The following is a 15,374-nucleotide window of genomic DNA, read 5'->3' as shown; positions in this document are numbered from 1 at the left end:
GAGGTCCCCGGTTCAAATCCCACCTCAGCCACTGACTCATTGTGTGACCCTGAGCAAGTCACTTAATCTCCTTGTGCTCCGTCTTTCGGGTGAGACGTAGTTGTAAGTGACTCTGCAGCTGATGCATAGTTCACACACCCTAGTCTCTGTAAGTCGCCTTGGATAAAGGCGTCCGCTAAATAAATAAATAATATACACACAGACACAGAACAAAATGAACCCCTGTGCCCTGTCTTACTTTGACCATATGTCTCCATTCTCATGTCTCATTTTGCTTCTCAGTATGTGCAGCATATCCAGATAAATAATCAGGGCCAGAATTGGTGGTCTACTGAGGGTCATTTGATACAAGCCTGAAGTTTCATTGACAGGTTATTTTACTGAAAGTGCGATGAAACCTCTCCTGAGAGTCAGTGTTTGTGTTTTCCTACTGAAGCACTTGGATCCTGCTCTTTATGGCTGTGTGGGGGATACTGAGCTTTCCAAACCTTCTTTGCAGTGCTCGGCATTTTGAACCTGAAAGTTTTAATAGGAATTTTTTTACAATTGAATTTTCACCCTGTGACCCTAAATGTAGCATTTGTTCCCAAAGCTTTGCATTTTATTGCACATGTTGCATAATAATACAATTTAAACACTTTTTTTATTGTAATATATACTGTTACCTCTTGTAGCATAATGTGGCTTTAAAAAATAATTTAAATTGGAAGAGTCAATTTTCTTAGTTGCAGACAGGCATTGCTGCTGCTGTGGATTACCTGTTAGTTCATTCATCGCCAGTGTCTTAATCTATTATGATGCGCCTTACTTTTCTTGTCGGCTTAGAGCTGTAAATATGAATATAGAATTATGTGGAGCAGGTATTTGGGAAAGTTGCTCAGACATGTATTCCTTACTGCGCCTGCCATGTGTCAGATACAGATACATCTGGATGCTGATGGATTTCCTGATATTTTTCTTTTTGTTTGTTTGTTTTTTTCAGTTTAAAAATGGTGAAGTTCAGTTCTATCAATAGAATTAGGTAGTAGGGAGCATAATATATGGATTATTTGTTTAAGTTAAGATTATTTGGCAGATACATCATAACAACATTACGTGTGCCATGTTTCCATAGCCGGTCAGCCATGTGTTTTAATGGTGGGTGGGAAAATAACCGTTCTTTAGTTTACAACTTTTAAAACTGTGTTTTAGGAGTAATTAAATATTAAAATGCAGTTACGCAGTTTGAAAACTGCTAAATAGATAAAGTGTTTACATTATTTTATTATTCAATGATTCACAAATTTGATATGGTTGTGTTGTTGACTGTAAAGTGTACATGTGGAATCCTTTACTTAAGTGGTTCACAACTCTGGCCTGCAAGTAAATTAGTTAATTGAACCTCATTAAACAAATTTAGGACACATTTAGGACTTGCTGGAAGCAAACTTAAGGGTCAGAGTTTGGAATCTTGCTTTACTATGTAACATAGTGTTTTCATGTGGAAACAGAAGACATTGAAGTATATCATCTGTGGAAATATGAAGGCATTTTTGGGACTATATGTAAACTATGTTAAAACCCTTTTTGATTCTAGAAATTGTCTTTGTGAAAATCTGCAAGTTCATGCAGGCACATAAAGAGGTTGAAGAAGTTATTGCATATCAGTGTTTCTATGACATATACCTTATAAGCTTGCAAGTCCAATTGAAATTGAGATTTGTTTTATGACAACAACAGAAGAAAAGGTGCAGCGCCCACTTGTAGGGAACTTTGTATATTTAGGAATTATGTACTAATTACAGTTTGAGTCATCTGTCAGCCTTTCAATGCCAGCTTAGCTATGCAAAGTCAGTGAATACCTGAAACATTAGTTTAATGAGTAAACAGGTAATTCATATTTATAGTAAAAGCTGGCTTTAGAGTAAGTGTTAAAAGACAATTATTTATCTTTAAATGCAATTAGGATCATAAAACAAATCTGTCAAGTCCTTGAAAACACTTTACCACAAAAATGTTGTCACAATGCAGAAATTATTATTATTATTTATTTCTTAGCAGACGCCCTTATCCAGGGCGACTTACAATTGTTACAAGATATCACATTATTTTTACATTCAATTACATTATTTGAGAAATTATTGAAGAATGTTAAGCAGACCTGGCTGTCTTTGTGTTACCTAAATGAAATGGTATAAGCTTATTATGCAACTTCAAGCCTATATAATTTCATTTTGACAGGCCATTAAAATGAGGAAAGAATATGTCTTCTAGCTCCGGTATTGTTATATTGCTCAGTTCAACTTTGGTATATTTGTACACAAATGATATGACAAAATAAAGGTCATGTTTTCTGATTGCAAGGCAACAGGCATTTAAAAGAAGTGCACTTTTCTTGAGTCTAAATGTATCATGGCGTTTCTCCTAGTTTTGATTTTAAAGGGTTACAGAAACACCCTGCCGTGTTTATAAGAAACATATTATTTGGAGACACTTTGATCATTGCAATCATTCTCCTGGCGAACGCTTTGCTACCTTTTCAGTACATTTCCACACTGTCTAAAGTAGTATACAGCTCATCCAAATTAATAAATAAAACATATAGGCCCAGAATTATCTTTTTACCAAAATACAATTTCCACCATTATTTGTTAATGGACTATGTGCTTACAAAACAAGTTACTTCAATTCACTGCACACGAGCGAGGACTGCACTTACTTCAATTCACTGCACACGAGCGAGGGCTGCACTTACTTCAATTCACTGCACACGAGCGAGGGCTGCACTTACTTCAATTCACTGCACACGAGCGAGGGCTGCACTTACTTCAATTCACTGCACACGAGCGAGGGCTGCACTTACTTCAATTCACTGCACACGAGCGAGGGCTGCACTTACTTCAATTCACTGCACACGAGCGAGGACTGCACTTACTCCAATTCACTGCACACGAGCGAGGGCTGCACTTACTTCAATTCACTGCACACGAGCGAGGGCTGCACTTACTTCAATTCACTGCACACGAGCGAGGGCTGCACTTACTTCAATTCACTGCACATGAGCGAGGGCTGCACTTACTTCAATTCACTGCACACAAGTGAGGGCTGCATTTACTTCAATTCACAGCACACGAGCGAGGGCTGCAAGGAGGAAGAAACCTTGGGAATTGATAATAGGAAAGATGTGCTTTGTGACGTAGAGATGAGTAAGGAGATTCCCCTTGGCTCGCAGAGAGTCGTCCTCGCGGAGGTGAGACCAAACCAATCGGACTAAGATGCAACTGATATTTCCAAGGGGAACCTAGAATTGAGAAAATGGGAAGACGACAGAGTTAGATAGATTTGGCCGGGGGTCCCCCTTGTCTCACTGAGATCCTGGAGGATGACGAAGCCAGCGGCAGCTGGGCTTCTAAGGTTGGGAAGTGAGCTTCACGTACCCCCAGAGGGAGACCGTTGCAGAGGTGGAGCAGCAGAATAGAGGAGGAAAGCACAGTGGGGAAGGAGGGGAGGATGGTGGAAAACAAAAAATGCCAGACAGAGAGCAAGCGCAAAGCCTGGGGTTTAAATAGGGGTTTAACAGGTGTTATTGATAGGAAGGAAATGGGGGGTGGGGGCGAGGGGGGGGGCGATCCCTCGCCCCCCCCCCCCCCACAAGGTTACAATTAAATACATCTTTAATGAATCTCTCAGACAAACATACGTTGTGTTGTGTCTGAGGTGCAGATATTAGGTACTTTTACTGAAACAAGACCCATTGATCTTGTGCACTTGGTTTAATTCTATATGTACACAGAATTTTTTTTTTAAATCTGCATGAAAGCGCAACATATTTGGTGACACAGAATATGGAAAGGGAACATCTTTTGGTAAGAAAAAAAGGCTTTAACCCAACAATCATCTTTGACATGTTTGACTAATGGGCCACGACCCCTCATTGCCAAGCCGTCAATTAGGTGTTAAAGGTCATCAAGAACAGTTTGAACTCCTACAGCTGAGTCTAATGGGATCAGTAGAGGCTAATCACATATTGCTCAATCTTTTTCCAGTAGGTAGCATAACAAATGAACCATCATAGTGTCAAATTAACAGGTCATGCTTGTTTTTTTTAAGAAACACCTAAAGGCATATAATACATACATATGTGTATATTTCTTACTGTAGTGTTCTGTCACTCTTCCTTGGCAGTGCTGAGTTGTAATGTTGTTTTTGGTTAGATTAGAAACATTTTTGTAAAGATCAAGTCACTCTAACCATTCACAGATGCGTTGTGCATGTAGGTGGGCAGGTATGCAATTGACATCATGCAGTAAGAGCTACAGCTATTTAGTGTGACAAGTTTAAAACACATTGAGGTTCTTACAGGATTTTTTCGCTATTGAGAAAGTATGGGTGGGTGCTTCAAACGTGCTGAACAGAAATGCATGACATACCACTGAACTCAGAATATGAAGTTAAGCCCCTCTTGTTGTTTTTTTGTTTGTTTTTGTTTGATAACATAACAGTCTGTTAATCCTTTTAGAAAGAAATGCCCACATAACATTGGAGTAGACCAATAGGTAATATTTCTTTGTTTCTAAAAAGAAGCAAAACATACTAGACAATTGAGTAAATTCTGCATGGGGGCTTAAAATATAGACCATTTTTCTCTTTGGATGCTCCAGATTATCTGATTCTGAAACACCTAGTATATGCTTTTGTGATTTATTCCTTCCACTTGAACCAGAACATTTTGAGCCTTGCAACCTGATAAAGCATGGGAAGTCATGGGATGTTGTTTCATTTCAGACTCCCTTATGTGACGTCATCAACCACAGAACTTAAAAAACTAACAGTTTTAACTGAACACAAAAGGCTAGACTTTCACACTTTGCTTACCTTTATAAATGGGGACTTGGCAAGCTGCCTCTGCACCTGGGAGAGAGGCGCACGCTTGCCTGAGATGACCACCTTTGTTGAAACGGCTTCAAATGTATATGAATATATACAAGATAGTCAGTATGCAAAATAATTCAGCACCCATGAAAGGGGTAATAATTACTACTGGATGTTGGTCCAATAAAAAAATAAAGAAAAAAGAAACCAGGAACTGACGACTAAAAAGTTGACTAACATGACAAAATCCTAAATAAAGAAATTAGAATAAGAACATTCATTACTCAACACAATTATTACTTTTATTATTGTAATTCCAAGAAATGTTCTATACTTTTTGTATTGTCTTAAGTAATACAAGGGGTTCTACTACACACAATGTGGGATTCTTTCAGCCATATTCCCAGACCTCCAACTGGCTATAAAATAATAACAATTAAAACAAAAAATCATGGTAGAGCAAACTAATTTATTTCCAATACATTTTCAGTTCCAATATAGTTTGGGTGCATGCACGGTTTACAACTGAACTGAAGTTTATGTCACTCATGATGAAATGATCCAGTAGCAGACACTACAGCTTGTCACAGTTGTTTCACCAGTGTCAACCTGACAAATTATTCTGAATGCCCCCTGGTTCCCCAGAGGATAGTCAGCAGGTCAATTTCCACTTTTAGTTGGGTAGTGCAATGTGGGGAAGGCACAACATCCACCCAGCTCGTGGGCAGCATGTTCAGTGACTGGAGCTTTCAAGAGTCCTTCTGCTTTGAAGAGCACACGATTTACAGCACACAATCACACATGTAGAGCTATGCTTACTCACAGTACCTGGAGCTTACTTAAGTGATACAGAGATAGCTCAGTTAGACTGTAACAGATGTGCCCCAGGCTCCGCTCATCAACAGAAGAACAGTTTTAATAATGACTGGCAGAACACCTGCAACAAAGGCAACTACAAAGAGCCCCTCACTGACAGCACTTCCTTTATTCAAGCATCGTACATGACCTTTTTGGAATCCCACACCAGCTTGGAAAAAGATTTTCTCAACTGAACTCTATTAGATCCTTTCCCCCCAGAGGACTGTTAAGAGATTCCTTGCAAATTGAGCACCAACACACAAAAAATAGGGGTCAACTGATGGAAAATAAGCTGCACCTGCCCATAAATCTCACTGAATATTTTTCTTTTTTATAAAGTGGACATAAAGGGGAATGATAAATAATCACAGTGTATAAGACTTTCCAGATGAAAAAGATAGAAACTGGTCAATTGGTCTTGAGGGATGTGTGGGAGAATTATTACAGTACCGTACTGTGAGGTTGAAGCTGGCATGAGCAACCCCAGCCTCAACTATACTGTGACATGAAGGAAATGAGTCACAGAGTTTACAAAGCTTCTGCTCTCCTGCAGACCATGCACAAGAAAAATAAAGAAATACATGATACTGTATATATATATATATATATATATATATATATATATATATATATATATATATATATATATATATATCTGTGAATTGCAAGTGTTTTTTGAGAGGATACGCCAAGAAAGCAGGACAGCTCAGGAAACAGGAATTTGAAACTTGAATTTGAAATTTGAAATATGAAGTGAGTTTTTTTTTAATTAATTAAAGTGGCTCTTTCTTGTCCAACAGGTTTGTTTTTGGAATTAATTTTATAGAGTTGGAACATTTATTGTACATGAAATTATAATAGGGGTCCAAAAGTATCATTTTAAGAATCATACTGTATACTGAATACAGTATAACCAGCTGTGCAGTCTAAGGCTACAGTTTCTATCAAGCAGTTCTGGTGACAATATAAGCACACAAGAGCAAATCTTTAGTTCTCGATTAACAAAGGTCCGTGGTTGCGTGGTTGAGTAGACAGCCACGCACGATGGTCATGCACTTCTGCAGGTGAGGGAGACACTCCGTATTATACAAAAAGATGACAATAGTGATGGTGTGTAGGGCATGTTGTTTTAGGATGCTTCAAACATTTCCCAGGGTCCTACAGCATATTATTTTCAACCAGCAGCAAACAAGCAGAGCCATGTTTCTCACTGTAGTGTAATGATAGGGCACGACTGATTCAAAACTGACCATGCAACGATCTTATTGCAGATCCCGCACTGGGCTGTTATCCTTAAGTATATAGTAGCTTAATAAGGAAAGTGGAAAACCCAAAGTGGAACTTGATAAAGATATGGACATCATTGATTCCAAACCCTACCCTGTCAATGCATCTGTGTGAATTCTGTCACTGAAGAAACCATATATATATATATATATATATATATATATATATATATATATATATATATATATATATATATATATATATATATATATATATATATATATATATATAGTGCCCTCCATAAGTATTGGGACAGTGAAGTCAAAATTGCTATTTTTGCTGTACACTCAAGCAATATGAAAATATGATTAAAAGATGAATATGAGGCAAAAGTACAGAATGTCTCCTTTTATTTCTGGCTGTTTCAACACCTATATGTTTTACGAACTAAGAATAACAGCACTTTCAGAGTTCCATCCCCCCATTTTATATGTCCCCTTCACCAATAGTGGTGCTCCCCGGGTGTCACCCCACTTCTGGAATGTCTCTTCCTCGTGGAGTTCCACAAGCCCCCTCAAGACGTTACAATATATATATATATATATATATATATATATATATATATATATATATATATATATATATATATATATTAGTGGTGGGAAACTATATGAAAATTGTATATCGATATTGTACACGTTTTTCGATATCAATATCGATAGTCTTCCAAAATACAGATTAATATGCTTAGGGTCATTATCCTGCTAGAATACAAACTTGCTTCAAATAAGCCTTCTAGCACTGGGTAACAAATGAGAGTGTAAAATGTCTTGATATTTTGCAGCATTCATTGATCCTTCTACAATACAAATGTCACCAGTGCCTGAGGAAGAAAAACAAGCCCATACCATCACACAACCTTTACCAAGATTAACACAGGGCATGATGAACTTTTCTTTAAATTCTTCTCCTCTCTTCATCCAAACATACTGTTAAACAGTAAAGTTGTCTGGAGGACAAAAATGACTGCCACTTTGCTCTGGAGATGCATATTGCAATACAGATTTTTAAGAAGCAAACTTTATTCACAACATACCCATATAGTACCCTGTTGTAACATAAATTTGACAATTCGTATTTATTAGTATACAAATACATAGATACATTCAACAATATGTTATCATATTTCATAATATTTTAGCTACTTTATCCCTGTTAATTAATGTGAACAATTAAAAAAATAACATAATTTCCACAACACTAAACAGTCACAAAAAACAACCACTCACCTGTAGCTTCTTATTCTCTGAAAAGTTTATAGCGTGCAGCTATTGTAAACAATAGTTGTAAAATCATGATCAGTAGTTTGCATGATGATTAAATTGCTATTTTGCTTTATTGGTACTTTTTTGTGTTTATGTGTACTCTGTGTCATGTGATTTTCATGCAATAAGCACTGTGCTTTTTGGAACTCTTAAAGCTTTATTATTACTTGAAACTTGCAGTTTGGATAGGATGCATTGACGGCCCAAGAAGATAATATCTGGTTGCCATCTAGTGGCAGTCTGAATAATCAGGTGGTACTCAGTAAAAATGATATCTATACTGGTAGTTTAACAACCGTAACATTCCAAAACATTGGATCAACTCATACAGATGCAGACCAATTACAATGTGTTGCATATGCCAAATGTCTTGTTTGTTATAGTTATTGAATACAGTTGTAATTTACTTTGTGTAATACAAACATTTAAGATAGGGTAGTTCTCAGTGCTTTAATGTGCATTATTATACATGACTGTATAAAGTAACCGTCACATAAAGTGGCCTGGCCGGAACCAGTTTTCTTTTATATACTTGAGTTCTGTAAATGCTTTAAATGAGCCTGGCTCTGATTAAGATGCAGGGCTGACAGGCACAAATTACCGAGGTCACAGCCCAGTGTTCACTTGTGCATTGTGTTCCCCCAGCCTGTTGATCTACAAGTCTGTGCTTCGGAACACAAGCGCTTTGCTGACCTCTATTTTCTGCATATTGTATATATTGTCTAATTTATTTGTTTTAACATGAACAGTATTGCAGTACATATATTATTCTTCAGCACTGGTGTAGAATGTCTTTATTCACTTGTATTTGCTTTTCAACAGGCATCTTAATCACCTTTTGAAAACCATAGCACATACATACATTCTGTCTGCAATGTTTCATTGATGATAGATGGTATAATTCTGTCGCTAAGTGACACCCAACAAAGAGTCAGATGTGAAAGGTACATTTACCTCATTTACTGTGTCTGAATATAAAACGCACATACCGCCACTCTTTATTTTTTTAGACAGCACCTGGTAGAAACACAGGCATGAAATATTGAGATGAATAATAACCTTGTTTCAACAAAGCCTAAAAATAAATATCACAATGTAAACACACTGGGAAAAGGAGACAGGCTGATAATTACATTACATTCAAATGCAATAAACACTGTTTCATGTAGCTCGTATTCGTCAGCAGTTGCTACCAAAAATAATTAGACATAATTAGAGCCTAAATATGTGTTTCCTTTACTCATGTAAATGCAGTACAGTGTATAATGTGTCATGTGCTCCCAGGCTGAGATGTGAAACTCTGATATGCTTAGTGAATGCAATGGGCTTTCATTATCATTATTAAACATGAATATCTTGTTACTGGCTAAGTATTGTTACAGCAATTACAAAGTGAGATTTTTTCTCCATTAGTGAGATTTCTTTATAGCGCTATGAAACAGGCTTTAAGCTTGTAGTGGAGAGATGAAGGCTGCCTTTATTTAGATTAGCTAAACTTCACTGGTAAAAAAAATAATTCTTCATGCTGGCTCAACCACATATTGCAGACCCTTCGATTTCCACATGGAAAGCGGTAGGAGTTAAGCTGTTGTGGGAGTTGCTTCTTTTTTCATGGCATTGTGCCTCTTTCCTATTGCTTAGAGAACTGTTTTTAATTTGATAATGTTTCTGTGCTCCACAAAAAAAAAAAAATATTATGACCTTGATTATAAACTCTGCTAGTTTTCATTGTATGTCATAGAGGAGGTGGAGCAATATAACACAGAACCACTTATTTCAAACACCATAAAAGTGCAGATTTGTAAAATAAATAAACAAACAAACACAGGATTCCATTATCGGTACAGTAGTGCATATCTTGTGTATATGGTTAAATGCATCTAGTAGCAGTCTAGATAACAGATCATTTTGACTGATTAAAGAAATACATTATTTGTAGCAAACAAAATCCTGGCCTCAGAAAGACGATGAAACTGCTGATACTGCATTACCTTCATGGCTCTCCCCTTAACACTCTCAGTCTATCAGCACTTTCACCTTCTCACAGTTCTTAATGACCAACTTATCAGTAAATTAGTATTATAAAATCACAACCAAACTCCTGGTCTGGTTACTCTTTGTGTTAACTGTGGTATATTAGTAAATGCTGCCAGTGTTAACAAAGCTAAGGGGTATATTCCTTTTTGTTATAAGGCGTGTGTAATGCACTGCTGAATACTACTTTGCTATTGCTTGTAAAGATTCTATTCATTATAAGTGTACCACATGCTGTAATGTTCTGGAACTCTCAGAAAGTTACATAGATGTTATGCTGAGAACTGACATTAAGAAACTTATTTATGGAAACTCTTCTGTGCTGTGGATACAACGAAGTAATAATAATTATTAGAATTGTTTTATGGAATTGCCACATATTTGTGTAATATTTCATTAAAAAATATATAATATTTATTTAAACGTGGTTGTATAAAAAAATGAACAATAACAATACAATGTGTAAAAAGTACAGTACATGTATACTTGCATATTATGAAAGAGAGCTTCATCTTCACAGATACAGAAATAAGAATAAACATTAGGTCTTCACTATCTAAATCCTTGATAAATACACATTAAAACACTGGTCACTTTCCAAATAAAAATCTGCACCAGAAATGCATTTTTGTGCTTTCTAGTAATCTAAGGTAATTTAAAAATACACAGTTTAATTGACAGATAAAGCAACGGAGAAAAGGAAGCAGACAATTGTGGTGTCAAGTCATGCACTGGTTGCACTTTTGTTAATGCAATCATTGAGCAGAATGATGCAAATACATGATAAATGCAAACCAACTTTGACTAGTAGGTTCTTAACGTGGCAGCAAGGACTGATGCAAATATATTTTCCAAAGAGCTGAATAACTATAATGTTGCATGACGATCTGAGTAAATCAGGCTTCTTCAAGTGCCATTTTCAGGTGAACCTTATTAGCATAAAACGGATCACTCAGGCGCTAGTTTCACATTGAATTGTTACCACAACCATTTGTAGTTTTACTACCAAATGTGTGGCAGCAACGCCTTTCCTGGTTACTTGATGTTCAAATAGGTGTTTAACCTCTAAATTAGGTTTAGATGTTTTATTTGAATGTGTTTACATGCAGGAATTTTGCACACATCCTTTCAAAAAAGAAAAGATAGGAAACAGTCAATGAGGTTGGGAAGTAGTGATGGGGGCCTGTACATGTATTTTGTATATTTGAACACCTATTTTTATTAAAATGCCTTGTACAAAATCACTTTTGTTTCCGAACTTCTGAACTAGTTATCTGATCTGAGAAAGTACACATGAAGGACATGTTTATTAGTGCTTGAACAGGCGCACACAAAGGGCAACTGCCATTTAATGCTGATTTAGAAAACAAGAGATTACGAGGATACGAGCCCAGCCGTGAAGGTTTGATAAAAGCCTGATAGTGGGAAGGTCATTATCATCATTTTTTACTTTAAAAAAAAAAAAAAACAGAACTGATAGTTGGTTTTTACCGGTACCTTAGAACTACTTATATACTTCCTGGTATGATGCATATAAACAAAAGTTTTGGGAATTTCAAATATTACCTTTTTACTTTTTTTTTTAGCATTCATTTCAATGTATAACAACACACCATTTTTGTTGTTGTCCCCATTAGAATTATATTGTACATCCAACGGACACATTCCTAATTATACCTCATACTCAAAGTGTACAGTACATAAAGGCATTTTTACACTCACAACAAACAAAACCTCTTAGTATTTTGGCAACATTTATCATCCACAGTCAATAGTGTTTATTGCAAGCAGAAACAATGTTTCTAAAAAGCACTTGATACAAATTCTTACTATTCAAATAATTAATAAGGTACAAAATCAAAAAGCCTCTTACTCATTTTTGCAGTTTCACTTTTCCAAAGCTTGTGCACCAAACGCCGCAGTGATTTAGAGGAGTCTTTCTAGACTTCACACTTTTAGAGCAGGTCCAGTTGGAATCTCTTTAATGAGATTTCTGTCTACACACTGAGGATTACTGTCTGCACTGCTACTCTGCAAACACAGGCTCAAGGTTATTTCTTCTCCTTGCTTTGACACACCTTCAGTGCTAAAAGCAAAGCACTATTTTTCTAACAGTGAAGGATTTTATGTTTGCTTTTCACATACTGCTTTTTTACAGTGAGACAGACCTGGGGCTTGGAGAACATGCTATGGGGGTGCTGCTGTCAGATGTCTTTTCTTTCTCAATGTAGCAATATCAATCAACATTTACAGCAACACAAAGGAAAATAATATTCACAATTACATTTGGAGACGGCAAGAATTAGTTTTAATAACAATTTAAGCTTAGATTGACATACTGTATATGGCTAAAATAGGGAGTTAAAATGTGAGGTCTATGACAAGAATAAGAGCTCTGTACCATACGAGAGCAAACATACTATATAAATAGCCTTAGTAGCTACTGAAATATTTGATACATATTCCTCAATTTCTTAATTCTGTTCTCTATACAAACAGTGTAGTAGTAGGACTGGGTTTGGGTTTTAACAGAAAACAGTGTACACCCAGGTATAATAAAAGCAATTATACAGTAATTCCTTAATGTCATAATCATCTTAAAACCAAGTTGTTAATGAATGAACTCCTTAGGAAAAGTATACATTTCAACTAGTTCATGAGTTATTGCAGTTTGGGTGCTTCATTTTGTTTGGTGGTGTGTCCAATTTATTGTAATAAATCAGCAGCAATGTATTACCAAGCTAAGGGCAGCCAGGTGGAAATTCTGGTGGACATCTGGAAGGGCCAAGCTTCATGGGCTGAATCGTGTTCAGTCTGTAAAAGGTTAATTACTCATCTCTCTACATATCAAAACAGACTTTGTGATTCACAGATGAAAGACATTAATGGTAGGTTGTACCATTTTATAAGGGTTTTCCTAATTACTGCTCTTGCGGACACCACTGCTGTGCTCCCTAAGAGGTATCTTTGCTTCACCACCTTGACATGCCTTGACATAAATCAACTTTACAAATAGTTTCTCTACGAACAGTTCATTCATTTCTCAAAACCAGCCGTGTCTCTGTGCATGTGTTTATATAAGCAATGGACACAGGACAGTCAAGGGTAATTACTCGATCTCTTCTCACTAAGACAAATCCTTTAAAGTACTTTATATAAAGACATTTGATTAATTTGATTTAAAAAAAAAAACATCATGCCGTACAGTTATCAACATTTTCACATATTTTAACAAACCAAGGCAAGTCTCCCTTGAAAAATAGATTTCAATCTAAAATTAATCACCTGGTTAAATAATGGTTAAAAAAATATATACAAAAATAAAATTAAATACATCATTTTCCCAAGCTGAAATGGATATCTGGTCATATAATCATTAAGCAACTCCATAATGCAAACTAGCTAAATGTTGTTTTTAAAGGTTTCAACATTCTTACAGCCATATCTGTTTGACAAATGAGTTGCTCAGAATACCAAGCATTGCAGATGTCAAGCTCAGGGATTTCTTTCTCTGAACCAGGCAAATCTTCCTTTTCATACTCAGCTGCTCTTCCAAGGAATAATTTGACACCTGACGTGACAAACGTAAATACACGAGACACAGCTCACACAAGATAGAATCGATATAATGCCAAAGAATGCGCTTTGTAGCTTTAATCAGTCTATTGCATTGTATTGTGATTTTATTGTATATGCCACTCAATCATAGATTCAACTAGTCATGTAGCATGATATAAATTAGATATATCCCTACGTGGACCTACATGTCTTTACAGTCATCAAATGTTAGCAATTTAAAGTATCTAAATACTAACCCTGTGGTGGCCAGTACATCAAGTAATGTGATCCATATTTTTGGATTGGAGCGTGATCTACAATCAACCAACAATATAGTGAGCTTAATAAACCAATTATTATTTCCTACCAACAAATAAATAAAGCAAAAAACAGCTTGCAAGCATTTTCGAATAAGGATGTATATTTGGTATACAGTATATGGTCTCAGATCAAATGCTGCCTCGCTGCTTAAACCTGCTTCCCAACAATGACGACTAAAGACCAATGGGAAAGCTGTGTTCCATCTGTCAGTCTTTCTTCACCTGCTAAACCTGACTAATCGATGTTAAAAAGCTGCTGAACCCTTGAGGCAAAGCTTAGCCTGAGAAATCTCCGCCAGGATTTATTGGGGTCCTGACAGCAGTGATTTCTGAATTGCAATCAAGCGAACTATACACAGTCGATTTTCCTCCTTAACCCCATAGGAGTGCAATAGCCATTGCAGCATTCCACTGGGCTGGCTTCAAACCCCTTTACTAACTTTGCATTCCAGGCTCTCCCAGCTTTTACTAGGAGAGCCACCCCTGCACTATACTATATAAAATACATTTGAGATTAATATTATGAAAAGTTGATTTTAACAATGCAGAGAGAATCCATGCAAGATGAAATGCCTCTCTTCTTTTAGGTAAGTGAGACATCTAGCTAAAGAAATATAAAGAGTCAGGGAAGAAATTGCTTTAAACATTTGATTTAAGCACATGTCGAGTGCTAGGGCTGCAAGAGGATATGGATAAAGCCACAATTTCCCTTTCTTTCAGTTTTGTTTGCGTTAAGTATAAGAAAAAAACAAACAGGATTTTGACTGTTGAAACATAAAGAAATGCAATGATACCTAGTCCCTTAGAACAATAAAGGAATATTTGAATGGAGTCAGAAAATGTTGGTGGTAACAAATGAGTGAGGAAAACAGACAATAGATGCCCTCCAGCCACAGTGTGGGTTCTGTTGCTGGTTAGCACAGTTCCTGAACTAAGCATGTCTCTCTGACTAAGAGCCTTTCCTGTGTTGCCTGAGTATTGTGTGCACCTGCATTAGGATGCCAGGTATGCAAATCACCTTCAAAGTGTGGTTGGTGTTTGTCAAACAGCAAAACAATCACAAGGCAGTAATGTGTAAGTCAAAATCAGGTTGCCTAGTACCCACGGCCTCTTTAATCAACTTAATCAAAAGCCCAGTTTAACATGTTCCTCCTTACAGAGATCAAGGGAAATGCCTGCTTGTTAAAGGATGTTAAATGAA

The sequence above is a fragment of the Acipenser ruthenus genome, chromosome 2 (genome assembly GCF_902713425.1).
Source record: "Acipenser ruthenus chromosome 2, fAciRut3.2 maternal haplotype, whole genome shotgun sequence".
NCBI classification, from domain to species: domain Eukaryota; kingdom Metazoa; phylum Chordata; class Actinopteri; order Acipenseriformes; family Acipenseridae; genus Acipenser; species Acipenser ruthenus.
The sequence above is the reverse complement of the archived record's forward strand: the minus strand, read 5'-3'. Positions refer to the sequence as shown.